Genomic DNA, 13,666 nt, shown 5'->3' on the forward strand with positions numbered 1-13,666 from the left:
TGGGCGGTTTTGATGTTAATCTTCTTGCCACACTTCTCACAGCATGTCTCGACGTACCATGACGAAAAGGGGGCCCTCACAGAGTTTATCAGTGGCTTTATAAATCCTGAGAGCCTCAGTTGCCAGCTGTGAGCTTCATTGGTCCTTTCCAGAATGGAAATTCTGGGCCAGATATCAATGATGGAGAGGAACAGTTATCAGTCCCTAGTAGCAGTGCTGGAGAGCAGATATGGGACCATGTACCAGACTGAGGTTTGCAGAGCATGATTCCAGAGCCATGTACGGGGTCGAGGAAAATCCCTACAGCAGCTTGCTCATGATCTGGAGAGTACAGCATAAAAGGCGTACCCTGGAATGGCACCTAACCTGTTGGCTGTTCTTCTGAGGGATCTGTTCATCGATGCTCTTGATAGTGCAGAGTTGAAAGTGCAAGTGAAGCAGGCACAACCAAGAAGCATGCAAGAAGTACTAGCCAGGGCTCTAGAATTTGGGTTCTACGTCAGGTCCAGTACATCCACTTTTCAGGCAGATCATAGTGTAGGATTCAAGGCAAGAAAGGGGCAGGAACGTGAAGTGGAAAATATGCAGGAAGTTGCTTGTACTGTGAAAAGCCAGGACATAGAAAAGAGGACTGCAACAAGTGGAAGAGGGAACAGGAGAAGACCGGAGCAGGCTGCTGGTTCTGCAGAAAGTCGGGACACAGGAAGAAGGATTGTCACAAATGGAAGAAAAAGCAAGAACAGAGCAGTGCAAGGAAATCTTCAATTGTAACAAAAGCATATTGGACATGTAGTGAGGGGGAACACTTCAGTTCTGAGTGTCTGAAGGAAAAAAAGGATGATAAGAAGAAGTCTGCAGAAGACCGGAAAGAAGGAGAAAACTAGTGGAGGCTGGTGTTAAGGAGCAACGACCAGCCAGCTTTTCCCAAGTCGCCCCAGCCAGCTTTTTCCAGGTAGCCTCACCACCGAGAAAATGCAAAAGATTGGAATCGACAGAGTACAAACAGCCAGAAGGATAGACGGGAAGAAGTGGTCCCTGGTGACTGATTCAGCCTCAGAGCAGACTTTTGTGAGGCCTGATGTGTTACATCATCGATATCTGCCTGAGTCATCAGAACAACTGTGTAGCATAACTGGGCACTGCGCAGAACTGAGGGGACCCCTGGATGTCCGGAATGAAGTGGCAGGGCAAGAGGCTACTCTTCCAGTCTATGTGGCCGACATGGAGGATACTTGCCTTCTGGGTCTGGGCAATTTGATGTCCATGGGATGTGAGCTGGACTTCTGCTCTATGAAGATGAAGGTTCGAGTAAGGTTGGTTCCTGTCACAGCAGTGAAACGTACCAGTTCTGGTGGCGAGGTGAGGGTGCTTCACGCTACAGTGATACCACAAAAATCAGAACTGTTGCTCCAGTGTAAGGAGAGCGGGTATTTTGACAGCTGTCTAGGGGAGGTGGAGCCTGATGTACAGTGCAAAACAAAGGCTGGAGTGATGGTGGGGAGAACTCTGCTGCAAACAGGTGCAGATAAAGTGCCAGTTGTGGTGGCCAGTTTCTCCCGTGAGCCACAGAAGGTCAATGAGGGAGAAATTGCGGGACTGTGCCAGGTGGTGGACCCTGAGTGGCACCAGAGGAAGGCCTATAAAAGAAGTGTAGTCAAAGATGATGGGTACCTGTCAGACCACTTGACCTGTTTTCAAGGATTTGCTAATGCCTGGATGGCTCAGAAGTGCTGCAGTTGAAGTAGTTGCTGAGGAAGTTTGCTGATGTCTTCTCCAACGGAGACCTAGACCTGGGATGCAGGGATCTGGAGGAGCATTGTATAGACACTGGGGATCACCATCTGATTAAACAGCCAGCGTGGAGGATGGCGCCAGCCCAATGGCAAGAAATGGAGAAGGTGATGGAGAAGCTCCAAAGTCAAAGGGTAATAGAGAAGTCCAGTAGTCCTTGGGCATCAGCAGTGGTTCTGGTAAGGAAGAAGGATGGCTCAGTAAGGTGCTGTGTAGATTTTGAAGCCCTGAATGATGTGACAATGAAGGACGCATACCCCTTGCCAGGAACTGATGACACCCTGGATGCTCTGTTAGGTGCTAAATGGTTCTAGACATGAAGGCAGAATATCATCAGGTCAAGGTTACAGAGAAGGACAAAGAGAAGACAGCCTTTTCATGTGGGTGGGGTTTATGGCAGGTTAAGATGATACCTTTTTGCCTATGCAATGCCCCAGTTACTTTTGAGCATCTCATGGATTGCGTACTTGAAAGCCTGCTCTGGCAGACAACTCTCATCTATCTGGACGATGTAATTTTGTTTGGACAGACTTTCGACAGGAATTGGATAGGCTGTCAGAGGTGTTGAACAGGATCCATGCAGCTCACCTCAAACTGAACCCCAAGAAGTGCTACTTGTTTCAGAAGGAAGTAAAGTACCTGGGACAAATTGTACACAACAAGCGGCGTCTGTACTGACCTGAAGAAGGTGGCAGCTGTGGAAAACTGGCCAGTTCCAACTTCTGTGAAGGAGCTACGGAGTTTCCTACTACCGGCATTTTGTCACGGACTTTGCAACGATAGCTGCACCTCTGCATAAGCTGTTAGGGAAGAGGCAGAAGTTTGCGTGGACCACAGAGACTCAGAAAGCCTTCAACGAACTCAAGCATGCATTAGCAAGCTCTCCAGTATTGACGCACCCTGATCAGAGTCAGCCATTTATCTTGGACTGTGATGCTAGTGACCAAGGTATTGGTGGAGTCCTGTTGCAGAAGAAGACTGAAAAAGAGTATGTGGTGGCATATTACAGCAAGAAGCTCAGCCCACTGGAGTGGAATTGTTGTGTGACCCGTAAGGAGCTCTTGGCAGTGATGAAGAGCCTTGATTTCTTCCATCCATTCTTGTATGGGTCCTACTTCATCATCAGGACAGACCATGCAGCACTCAAGTGACTAAAAATGCTAAAGAATCCAGAAGGACAACTGGCACACTGGCTCAGGAAGCTAGACCAACACAATTATGAGGTGCAGCACCATCCTCAATGCTCACAGCCTAAGTCATTGACCTTGTGATCCGGAGTGCCAGCAGTGTAGTAAAAAGGATCATAGTAAGAAATGTAGCTGTACTGCAGTAACTAGACCAGCATCAGATGAAGAAGACCTGAAGAGGATGCAGAAGAAGGATGCAGTTTTACAACCAGTGCTAGAGTGGCTGCAGCGGAGTACAGTGCAACCATCTGGGGAAGAAGTTTCCAGGTTAAGCCCTGCAACCAAGAGCTACTGGAGTCAGTGGGACATTCTTTGTTTGAACAGCGGGCTACTGGATCGTCAGTGGGAAACACCAGATGGCCTTGGCAAGTATTGGCAAGTAGTGGTTCCGAAGAAGATGAGGTCCAAGATCTTGGATGAGTTCTATAGCCAGATCACTAGTGGGCACCTGGGAGTGACGAAAATTAAGCCGGCTGCAACAGAGGTTCCACTGGATTGGCATGCAGAAGGATGTTGAAGAGTGGTGTCAGGCCTGTGATGTGTGCTGTGCCAAAAAGGGACCCAAGAAACGTCATTGCGCCCCTCTTCAGCTGTACCAAGTGGGTGCACCGATGGAAAGAGTCGCAGTGGACATTGGTGGACCTTTGCCACTCACTGAAAGAGGAAACTGGTATATATGTGTCACCATGGACTACTTCACAAAGTGGCCAGAAGCCTATGCCATCCCCCATCAAGAGGCTGCTACTGTTGCTCAGTTGTTGGTTGACCAGTTCTTCTACAATTTTGGGATGCCACAAGAGCTACATTCAGACCAGGGTAGGAACTTCAAGTCTGCCGTGTTCCGTGAATGCTGCAAATCATTGGAGATCAAGAAGACCAGGACAACCCCACTAAGGCCACAGTCAGATGGGATGATGGAAAAATTCAACTGGACCGTGGGACAAGAACTGGCCAAGTACTGCATTGATGGACAAATGGAATGGACCAGAAGTTACCTGCGTTGATGATGGCATATTGGTCTACATCCCTGGAGGCTACCAGCAACACTCCTTCAAAACTGATGTTGGGCCATGAGTTATGCTTACCCGTTGACTTGTTAATGGGAAGACCACCTGGTGAAAACCCGCCTACAGACACCATCAGCTATGCAAAGCACCTTCATGAAAGGCTGGCTGAGGTACATCATCAAGTGCAAGGAGGCCTTAAGTTTTCACAAATGATGAAGTGCAAATATGATGCAGGTGAGCTTCGAGGATGGTGACCAAATTTGGTTATACAATGCTCAGCGAAAGAAGGGACAGTCACTGTAGCTGCAGAGCCCATAGGATGGGCCTTACACTGTGTTGGACCGCCTCTCAGACGTAACGTATCGGATCTGGGGAGGCAGGAACTCTCGCCCAAAGGTGGTACTTGTGAACCGTCTGTGGTAGAACCATGGGCCACAACAGTACAGCTGGGACATCTCTGAGGAATCGTGCTCTCCCGCAGATGAGGATGTTGAGGAGGACCATGGCGCTGAAGGGCAAGAGGATGGTGACAATTTTCCGAGGGAAGATGTGAATCAGGAAGAGGACCAAGACCTTCCAGGAGGAGTTGACTGTGTGGACATCGTCAGAAGCAGCATAGAAGAAGACCTGATTAGTTGAAGGATTATTTTGTGAAAAGTTTGATGTTTCATTAGGATTAAGGTTTATGCTTCTATTTATTGTGTACTTTTGTCGGGACAACAAAGAACTAGGGAGGGGGTAGTGTTAAGAAGTGAGATTTGGCACTTAGGTTGTCTCGAAGCTTCTCACTGATTCCTAATGTTTAGGGTAGCTAGTTCCGGTATGAGTCAGAGTTGCCAGTTTCCCTGCTGTTTGTGAGTGTAGTTATTTCGTAAGTTGTACATTAATTTTTGTGCTCTTTTTCTTTTCCTTTTTATGTGATTGCTTGTTAAATAATGTAATTTAATTTAAGTTTGTATGGTAAATAATTTAGTGTTGTGCAATGTTGGAGAGCTCTGGCATGTTATGGTTGTTTTTGAGTTGGTAACTGTACTCTCTCTCTCTCTCTCTCTCTCTCTCTCTCTCTCTCTCTCTCTCTGGAATACACCAGAACTGTGGAAAATTGTAGAAATTTCTAGAGTAATACAAGCTTTTATATGGATAGGGAAGAGACTAGAGGAGGCTCAGTCGGTTTGCAGTTCAGTTTGAATGTTGTGCAGTGTCAGTGAAGATTGTATATTTTCGTTACTTATGAAAATTAGTGAAGTGTTGTTGGCAAACAGTGAAGTGTCTTAAGTTTGTATATCATCGGTACTTGTAAAAAAAAAAAAAAAAAAGTACATAGTTGTGAAGCATTAAATATAACTGCAGTTAATAAAGTTTGCATAGCTCCAGTGCTTGTGAGAATAGGGAAGTTTGCAAGCATCAAGTGCAATTATTTTGAAAATAAAGACAGTGAACTTAGAAAGCCAGTGTTTATTTATGACACCTGAGCTGATCTTGTGTGCTGTATACCAAAAGGCTGACCATAGGAAGAACAACTCACTGGGCAACGTCCTTCCTATACTGAACTACTGCTGTTGAAGCCTGTGGCAGTGTGGGACGGGGTCACAACAATATGATCAAACCTCCTAACGATGAAGCAGCGTATTTTATTTGCCTTGTTACTGGCTGTTATACTCTGTTTTCTGTTTTTCAGGTGGCTGCTGATAACTCCAAGATCATTCTTGTCCTTTACTTCCATCAGTGGGATACTGAACATGCGATGTTTATATATAATGTTTTTGTCAGAAATTATTGTACACTCCCTTATCTGATGAGTGTTAGTCTAACACGACCTTAAATGAATTCACATAAGTCACATAGGAGGTTTAGGTGTAATTGATATTCGAACTCACCTAATTATTATTCTCCTATCTCCTATCTAATTCTCCATTGATTTGGCCAAATCGTAAAGGTTACTTAGCTAGAAAGAGTCAGACAACAAATGACGACGAGCCTGGCGTTTTGGTCGGTTGCCTAGGCTTCCAAGCGTCCTTTAAGTGTGTATTTTACTCAACGAGCTTTGGTAGCAGGGTGTGTGAACATGGCGAGTCTCTGATCCCTCATAGGATTGTAGAGGTGCCAACTATTAATTAATTACAATGCTAAATACAGTTAGATTACTTCATGATATATACAAGGCGAATCTAACTAAAATTAATCTTAGTTTTAATTAAACTAAAGCCAAGCCAAATATTCCCTTTATCTATGCAAATATGTATTAAACCCTCATTCGTTTTTCACGTGAGGCATTTCATACTCACCCCACAGGAGCGATTAGGTCAATGGTAAATTCCAAAATATTTACATGTATTTACAATATAGTTGTCCATAATGGTTAAACACAGTAGCATTCAATTTAATAATAATAAGAATTATTACAGAGGACACAATCTTATAAAACCGCTTGAATAGTTATTAACGTTCTCCAGGTTTTCCTCTGCTTTTAACCAGGGACGACTATTTGTAAATGTAAAGAGTGCAACTGCTCTGGGGGAAAATATTTCCCACAGTTTTAATGCAAAACTACATTGCCTTACCTTCTGTGTATTTATCTCCAGCTACCATTTTTCACTCCAGTTTATTAACTTATTCAGGTTGTTCTGTATTGATTCACAGTTTGCTTTCATACGTACTTTGCCACCAATTTTCATATCTTCAAATTTCACTACCTAAGTAGTGAGTCCTTTTTCTAGATCGTTGGTATTAATGGTGAAAAACTGGCCCTGGAACTGGCCTTTATGGAACACCACTTGTTACTTCTAGCCATTCTGATGAATCGCCACTTATCCCTCCACGAAGCCTCCGATTCATTAGCCAAGCACTAATTCTTGAACCTAATTCGTCAGAGACGCCATAGGCTTTTAGCTTATCCAATATTTTAACGTCACTTGTCCTGGTACCTTCCAGCACTTCCATTTACTTAGTAAAATACAGAGTTTCACTCAACAGCATGTTTTCAGGCCTGAGTCACAGGATCACAGATAAATGAAATTCATTCCAACACTTACAATTATTTCCCATCACCGAGCCAATAAATACAAGACATTTGTGCATAGCTGCACACACAGTATTTGGTTCCCTTGTGGCACAGTTAGTCATTTTGCAATTCACTACCACAGTCTTAACCTGCCGCATGCCAGTGCCGTTTTAAAAAGGTCTGAAGTAATACCGTGGCCAGTGCCAGTGCCGTTTTAAAATGGCTTAAATTTCAAAAATTAATTGTGACCGCATTTTTCAACCTACATTGCAAAAATTGGTGTGCTTGTACGGCAACCCTTCATCTATCTGCTCTCAGGCGGCTAGGCCCATATACCCAAGCACTCCTGCCTCACGCTCACTCAACTGCACTCTGCGTGTGTCTGTCATACAGTGCAGTGATGTCTCGTTGTGATCTCTCAGACAAGGAGATTCAGGAGCTCTTGAAGGTCCCTTACACTGGGGAAAGCAATGTGGAGGATAACAATGTGCAGGATAAAGACTACATCCAGCCTGGGGAGGAAGGTAGTAGTCATGACGAAATTTCCTCACCATGAAGATACAGACAAGATATGTAAAATCCATCCTAGACAATTTACCTACCAACAAAGCTCCAGGCCCAGATGAAATTCTGCCATTTGTTTTGAAAAACTGTTCCCCTGAACTTGCCTCTGTTCTAGCTAAATTATTCAGACTATGCATACATACTTCTTCATCCCCAAATTCATGGAAAGAAGCCAATATCCACCCAATTCCAAAGAAAGGAAGTTCCTCTGACCCCTCTCATTACAGACCAATAGCTGTCACATCTTCTCTTGGTAAGGTATTTGAAACTTTAATTAATAAGCACATTGTTAAACATCTTGAATCCAACAACCTAATTAGTGACAATCAATATGGTTTTCACCACAAAATATCCACCATTGACTTATTCAATCTCCTAACTCATACCATCCATCAATCAATTGACCTACATGGAGAAACTCATGCAGTAGCCCTTGATATTTTAAAAGTTTTGAACAGAGTATGGCACCGTTCCCTGCTGTCCAAACTCCCTTGCTATGGACTAATGTCTTTTGTTCCTTTGATTTCTTCATATTTTAGTGACAGGAAAATAAGAGTAAAAACAGATGATGTATACTCCAATTTTCACTCAATTAATGCCTGTGTGCCGCAGGGGACAGTTCTGGTACCAACCCTATTTCTGGTTCATGTTAATGATCTCTTATCTGTCACCCACAATCCCATCCATTCATATGCAGATGACTCAACACCACATAGTTCATTCACACTCAGACACCCATTTACAAAGTCTAATATCTCTACCTCTCAACTCAGTACAGCCATCTCCATAAATCAAGACCTATCTAAGACCAGTGAATGGGGATAAAACAACCTTGTCTCATTTAATGCTAGTAAAACTATATATATACAGTTTACTAATGGACAGATATTGCCAGATTCATACATTACCTTCAGTACTACTAATATTCCGATCTCCAGAAGTATTGAAATTCTTGGCATCTTACTTAACAGTACCCTCAGCTGGACCTCTCATGTTAGATCTCTTGCTAAAACCGCCTAAAAAAAATCTTGGATTATTGTACAGAGTCTGTAACATCTTCACTGACGAGCAGTTAGCTATAATTTATGAGTCCTGTGTGCTCTCAGCTTGAATATTGCTCACCCTTGTGGAATGGATGTGGAGAGGTTGCATTAAAACAACTAGACAAAATTCAGAACAAAGCTGTTAGAATTATTAACAACCCTTCCATTACAAATAAACTACTTCTGCTACAAGTAAGAAGGAATGTTGCCTACCATGCATTATTTTACAGATATTTTTATGGCAAATGCTCAGACGAAGTTGCGTCCATGGTGCCACCTCTGCGTGCTTTCTCTTGCGCTACACGGGCATCTGGTAGTGCTCATGACTGGAATGTCACTCAGCCATATTGCAGAACTTCTACCCATCAGAATTCTTTCATTCCCCGAACTGCATCTCTCTGGAACTCACTTCCCCAGAGTTGTTTCCCTCCGAATTTCAACTCACAGCTGTTCAAGTCTAACTGTTACAGATAATTTATGAACAGAGGACACCAGTAATCTGGTGTATGGATTATTTTTTTTATTCATTTGTTTTTCCTTCCCCTGTTCTGTTATTAAAGAAAAAAAAAAAGGTATGTGGGGTATGCTAGGGCAACACTTGGAAGGAGGCCACCTGCACGTCATCATCTTGCATGTCATGACGATGAGGAGGAAGTCAAGGAGGAAGGTAGTTCAGCAGTTCAGGGGCACTCTTCCTTGCTCAACAGGCATCCCTCTCGCATCCAACGCTCTCTTCACACCGTCCATCCATCCTAGTCCTGGTCTCCCTCTCAGCTTTACACCTCTCACATCAGATCTAGTTATCTTTTTCATCTATCGCTCATTATCCATTCTCTCCATATGCCCAAACCATCGCAACACCCTCTGCTCAACTCTACCAGCCATCTCCCGAAGAATTCAAGTTCTAATTTGCACTTCATCATTTCGCACTCGATCCATATGCGTCACTCCACACATACTCCTCAGACACCTCATCCCCATTACATTCAAACTTTTAATCTCTGCTACACCCATATTCCATGTTTCAGCCCAATATAATGCAGTCGCTACCACAACACCCTCATACGGCCTTCTCTTTACATCCCTTCTAAGCAAACGACATCTAAACACTTTTTCATTCCTCCCAGCACCTTTCCTACTTCATTCATTCTAAACTTCGCCTCTGCATCTATTCTTCCATCCACAGCAACATGTGACCCTAAATTTTTAAAACACTCTACCTCCTCAAGCAACTCACCATTCAAAACTATATTCATCCCCCTACCATCTATCAACCTCATATACTTCATCACTTTACTCTTATTCTCATTTACTTTCAATTTCCTCCTTTCACACACCCTTCCAAACTCCTCTACCAACTGTCTCAATCTCTGCTCTGAATCAGCCACCAGTGCAGTATCATCTGCAAACAGCAGCTGCTTCAGATTCCGCTCTCCACCATCAACATTCACCAGACTCAGACCTCCACCTATAACTCTTGCATTCACCTCCCTTACAACACCATCCATATAAATATTAAACGACCAAGGCGACATCACACATCCCTGTTACAGCCCCACTCTCATGGGCTCTGCATCAAACTGTGTAACAGCATTTATCTTCCTGAAGTCCCCACATATCCTCAGGCCACCCCTCATTTTCTTCACCACAACAGTTGAAGGGCAGTAAGGGTTGGATAAGGGTTCTATAATGCCAGCCTGCTCCATTTTGTGCCTCCCTTATAGGGGAATCCACATATCACAAGGGTATAGACTATGGCTCAGTACATACTAGCTTTGCATCCCTTAGCTCGTTGCGATGTTCCTCCATATTTGCCATACTTGGTTGGTCTGAGAATATTGTACCATATTCCTCAGTCACCTGACAGAAAGTGAATTGTTGTTGCTCATCAAGCTTCGAATTTATGTTCACCTCTCCAGGACCTTCCATTACCTCTAAGACTAGTGTCAAGGGTTAAGTGAACCCTGCACTCTCGGGGATGATAGTGGTGTTGCACGCATGGTAGATACCAACAGCTGTCACTTGCTGTTGCTGTTACTGCTGCTGCTGAAGAGGTGGAGGTGAAGTTTTGCTCTGATACTTTTCATTAAATTCACATAGTTTATGCCCATGACCCATGCCAATTACATTATTCCCCCTGGACGCTTTCTAAAATGGTGTATGGAACTTTCCACTGTACCAAAAGTTGTTGTGGCTGGTTGGTAGCAAGACTAGACACTGACCTCCTACCATTAGCACCCTTACCTGAGCCTTGCGATCATAATGGGACTTCTGTACTACCTGGGCCTTCAGAAGCCCCTCCTTGATGTCTTCACATATAGTTTGGAGATGCTTAGTCAGATCCAGCACTTACTGGTAAGACAATGTCACACTTTGGTCCTCATAGCCACAATCCCACAGTTCACAGAGAACTTGTAAGGGCCCTCGCACACACATGTCATAAACTAGTTCAAAAGGTGACAAGTGCAAAGAGCTTTGTTGTGTCTCATGGTATGTAGACGGTAGTGGCCATTCTCTTGGCTGGTCAGCTGCCATATGTTTCAGCATCTTCTTGAGGGTCCCACTAAACCTTTCACAGAGGTCATTACATTGAGGTTGGTAGTGTGTAGATTGTCAAAGACGACGTAAATTGCGACCCACGGTCACTCAGAATGTTGTGTGGAATCATGATGCGACAAGATACTTTTAACATTGCATCAGCTACCATTGAGGCTTCAATATTCCGCAATGGCACTGCTTTTGGCCATCTCGTCTCAAAGTCCACAATGGTCAGGACATATCGAGTCTTGTCTGATGCTGAAGGTGTTATAGGGCCAATGATGTCACAGCAACCTTGGAGATGGATTCTTCTTTCACAGGCAAAGGTTGCAGAGGTGCTCTAGGATTTTCCCTTCATCTGTAGAGCGCTGACAAATACTATAACTTCGTGTTAGCCAGGCCACCTGAGGTCCCATGCCTGGTCAGAAGAGTTCAGATTGTATTCTCTTAAGAGGTTTAGCAGCACCCAGATGGCCCCCTGGAAATGAGGAGCAACCAAGCTTGAACACTTGCGGCCAGTATCAAAATGGCATCACAAACTGAAGCCTCATTTCTCCCATAGGTAAAGCTGACTTCCTCTAAAGACAGTCATTCAGCCACACACACTCAGATGTAATGCCCTTCCTGTGAGTGGTATGGCCAGATTGAGCATATTCCCGTACTGTGACTGGCGTTGGATCCGTCTTCCGTTGTGCTAACAATTTGTTACATTGTATGAGCTTCTTCATTACAGGTGTTGTGTTCAAAGGATGTTTGATGTTTGATGCCTGAGCTGATGCTCTGGTCTGAACAGCTGCCGAAGTCTGAACACCCACATTAGGAAAATTCCTGGCCATGCAGTGGTCATCATGCCACTCTTGAGAACTACAAGTAGACATGGGCTTGCCTGGACTCGTTCCTCGTGACTGTTCTTACAGACTGTCTTTTCTTTTGTGTAGCTATGTTTCTACCATGAAATGACATAGCTCCAGGAACATTGTTGAGGATGAAGTCACACATAGGCTGCTCTATAACTGATGCTTAGTGAGAAGCCCCATGCAGTATGGAGACTTAGAAGTGACCAGTGTTTTAAGTACTTTGGTCTTAGAACCATCAATCATCTTCTGGACACCGTGACAGTCAGTATAGTCACGTTCATTCACAAACACCCTCTTGACACTACATCAAGTAGAGCCAGTACCACGCATACTAATTGCCTCTTGACCCTGTATGTGACCTACTACCTTCAGGAGACTGCCATCTAGTAATGAGCTGGGAACTGCAGAACAAAAAAACACATGTATGGCTGAAGAACTGATTGCATCCTCTCATTCTGTCTCCTCGTTTGCTGCAGTTAGAGGTTTGTTTGCAGGGAAACTACACTTACCAGAACTCTTGGGACTAATGGAAATTTGTGAACTCGACATACCACGTTGTGTTTGTTGAGATGTTTTCCTTGTGATAGCTTCACTGACCAATTTAGAGAAAGTTTCTCGTAGCTGCTTTCTTGTCAGCCTCTTGTTTCACTTGAGCCTGATAGCCATACACCTCAAACCATGCATCTGCCTTCTCCACTGCTTCCTTCAAACCAGGGATCTTGTGGGTTCGAAGCTGTGCCCTTTGACTTTTACAGTAGGAAATGAATGAATAATCTGGGAGAGAATACTCAGTTCGATAACTCCGTCCCTTGTCTCAAGGAGTTCACTCAAACGTTGCCACAACTTGAAATAGTACTGTAGGCGTGAAACGAAAATTTTGCGGGTCTTATTCCTCCATGAATGCTGTAGTGAGCCTCTCCCGAGCATCCACCAGGTTACATCCAAAGACTTTCAACAATGTGTTTTCAGCTCGTTATAGGTGAGACGTTTCTCGGATTCCAGTATGTAGAAAGCATCCTGATCCTTGTCGTGAAGGAGTAGAATCAGATACCGAAGTTTTGTCAGATCATCCCATCAGCAGTTCATGGAGATCTCCTCAAAGTACTTGAAGTATGACCCCACCTAGTCTGGCTCGTTAGGGAACGTTCAAAGTTTCAGCTGTTCTAAGTTCTAAGGCTTGCTGATGACCCCTCATTAGTGAAACTCGTTTATTTTCACGTTTTGCATTGACCTGTTATCCCCCACACCGCGGGCATGTTTACCAATGTTTTGCGTGTGCCGCGGGGTTATTCGGGCTCCGACAGACTCTCAAAAAATATTTGCCAAAAATCAGTTATTAGTCCTAGAATACTAAAATTGCATATGCTTATGGCACATACCTTCAGCTTTCTCCAGGAATGTTTGTTGATCCTTCGTCCTTTACCGTAGGACTTGTGGAGACCTCTGAAGTTGGGTAACGAAGTCTCCACTTTACACTTCCCGACAACCCGTAATATGATTACCACAGCCAGATATTAACACTATAAACACTACTCTATGATTTTCAAGTAGTTTGGGATCCATACTCCAAAAAAAAACCCACTGCGAAAGCAATGAAAATTACGAGTGCGTCTGACCGTCGCACTTGCGCTACTTCGCTCTTGGTACTCTGTCATTTATTATTCATAAAACCCCTCAC

The sequence above is a fragment of the Coenobita brevimanus genome, chromosome 3, assembly GCF_032717465.1.
Source record: "Coenobita brevimanus isolate Jiangsu-jjx chromosome 3, ASM3271746v2, whole genome shotgun sequence".
Lineage (NCBI taxonomy): Eukaryota > Metazoa > Arthropoda > Malacostraca > Decapoda > Coenobitidae > Coenobita > Coenobita brevimanus.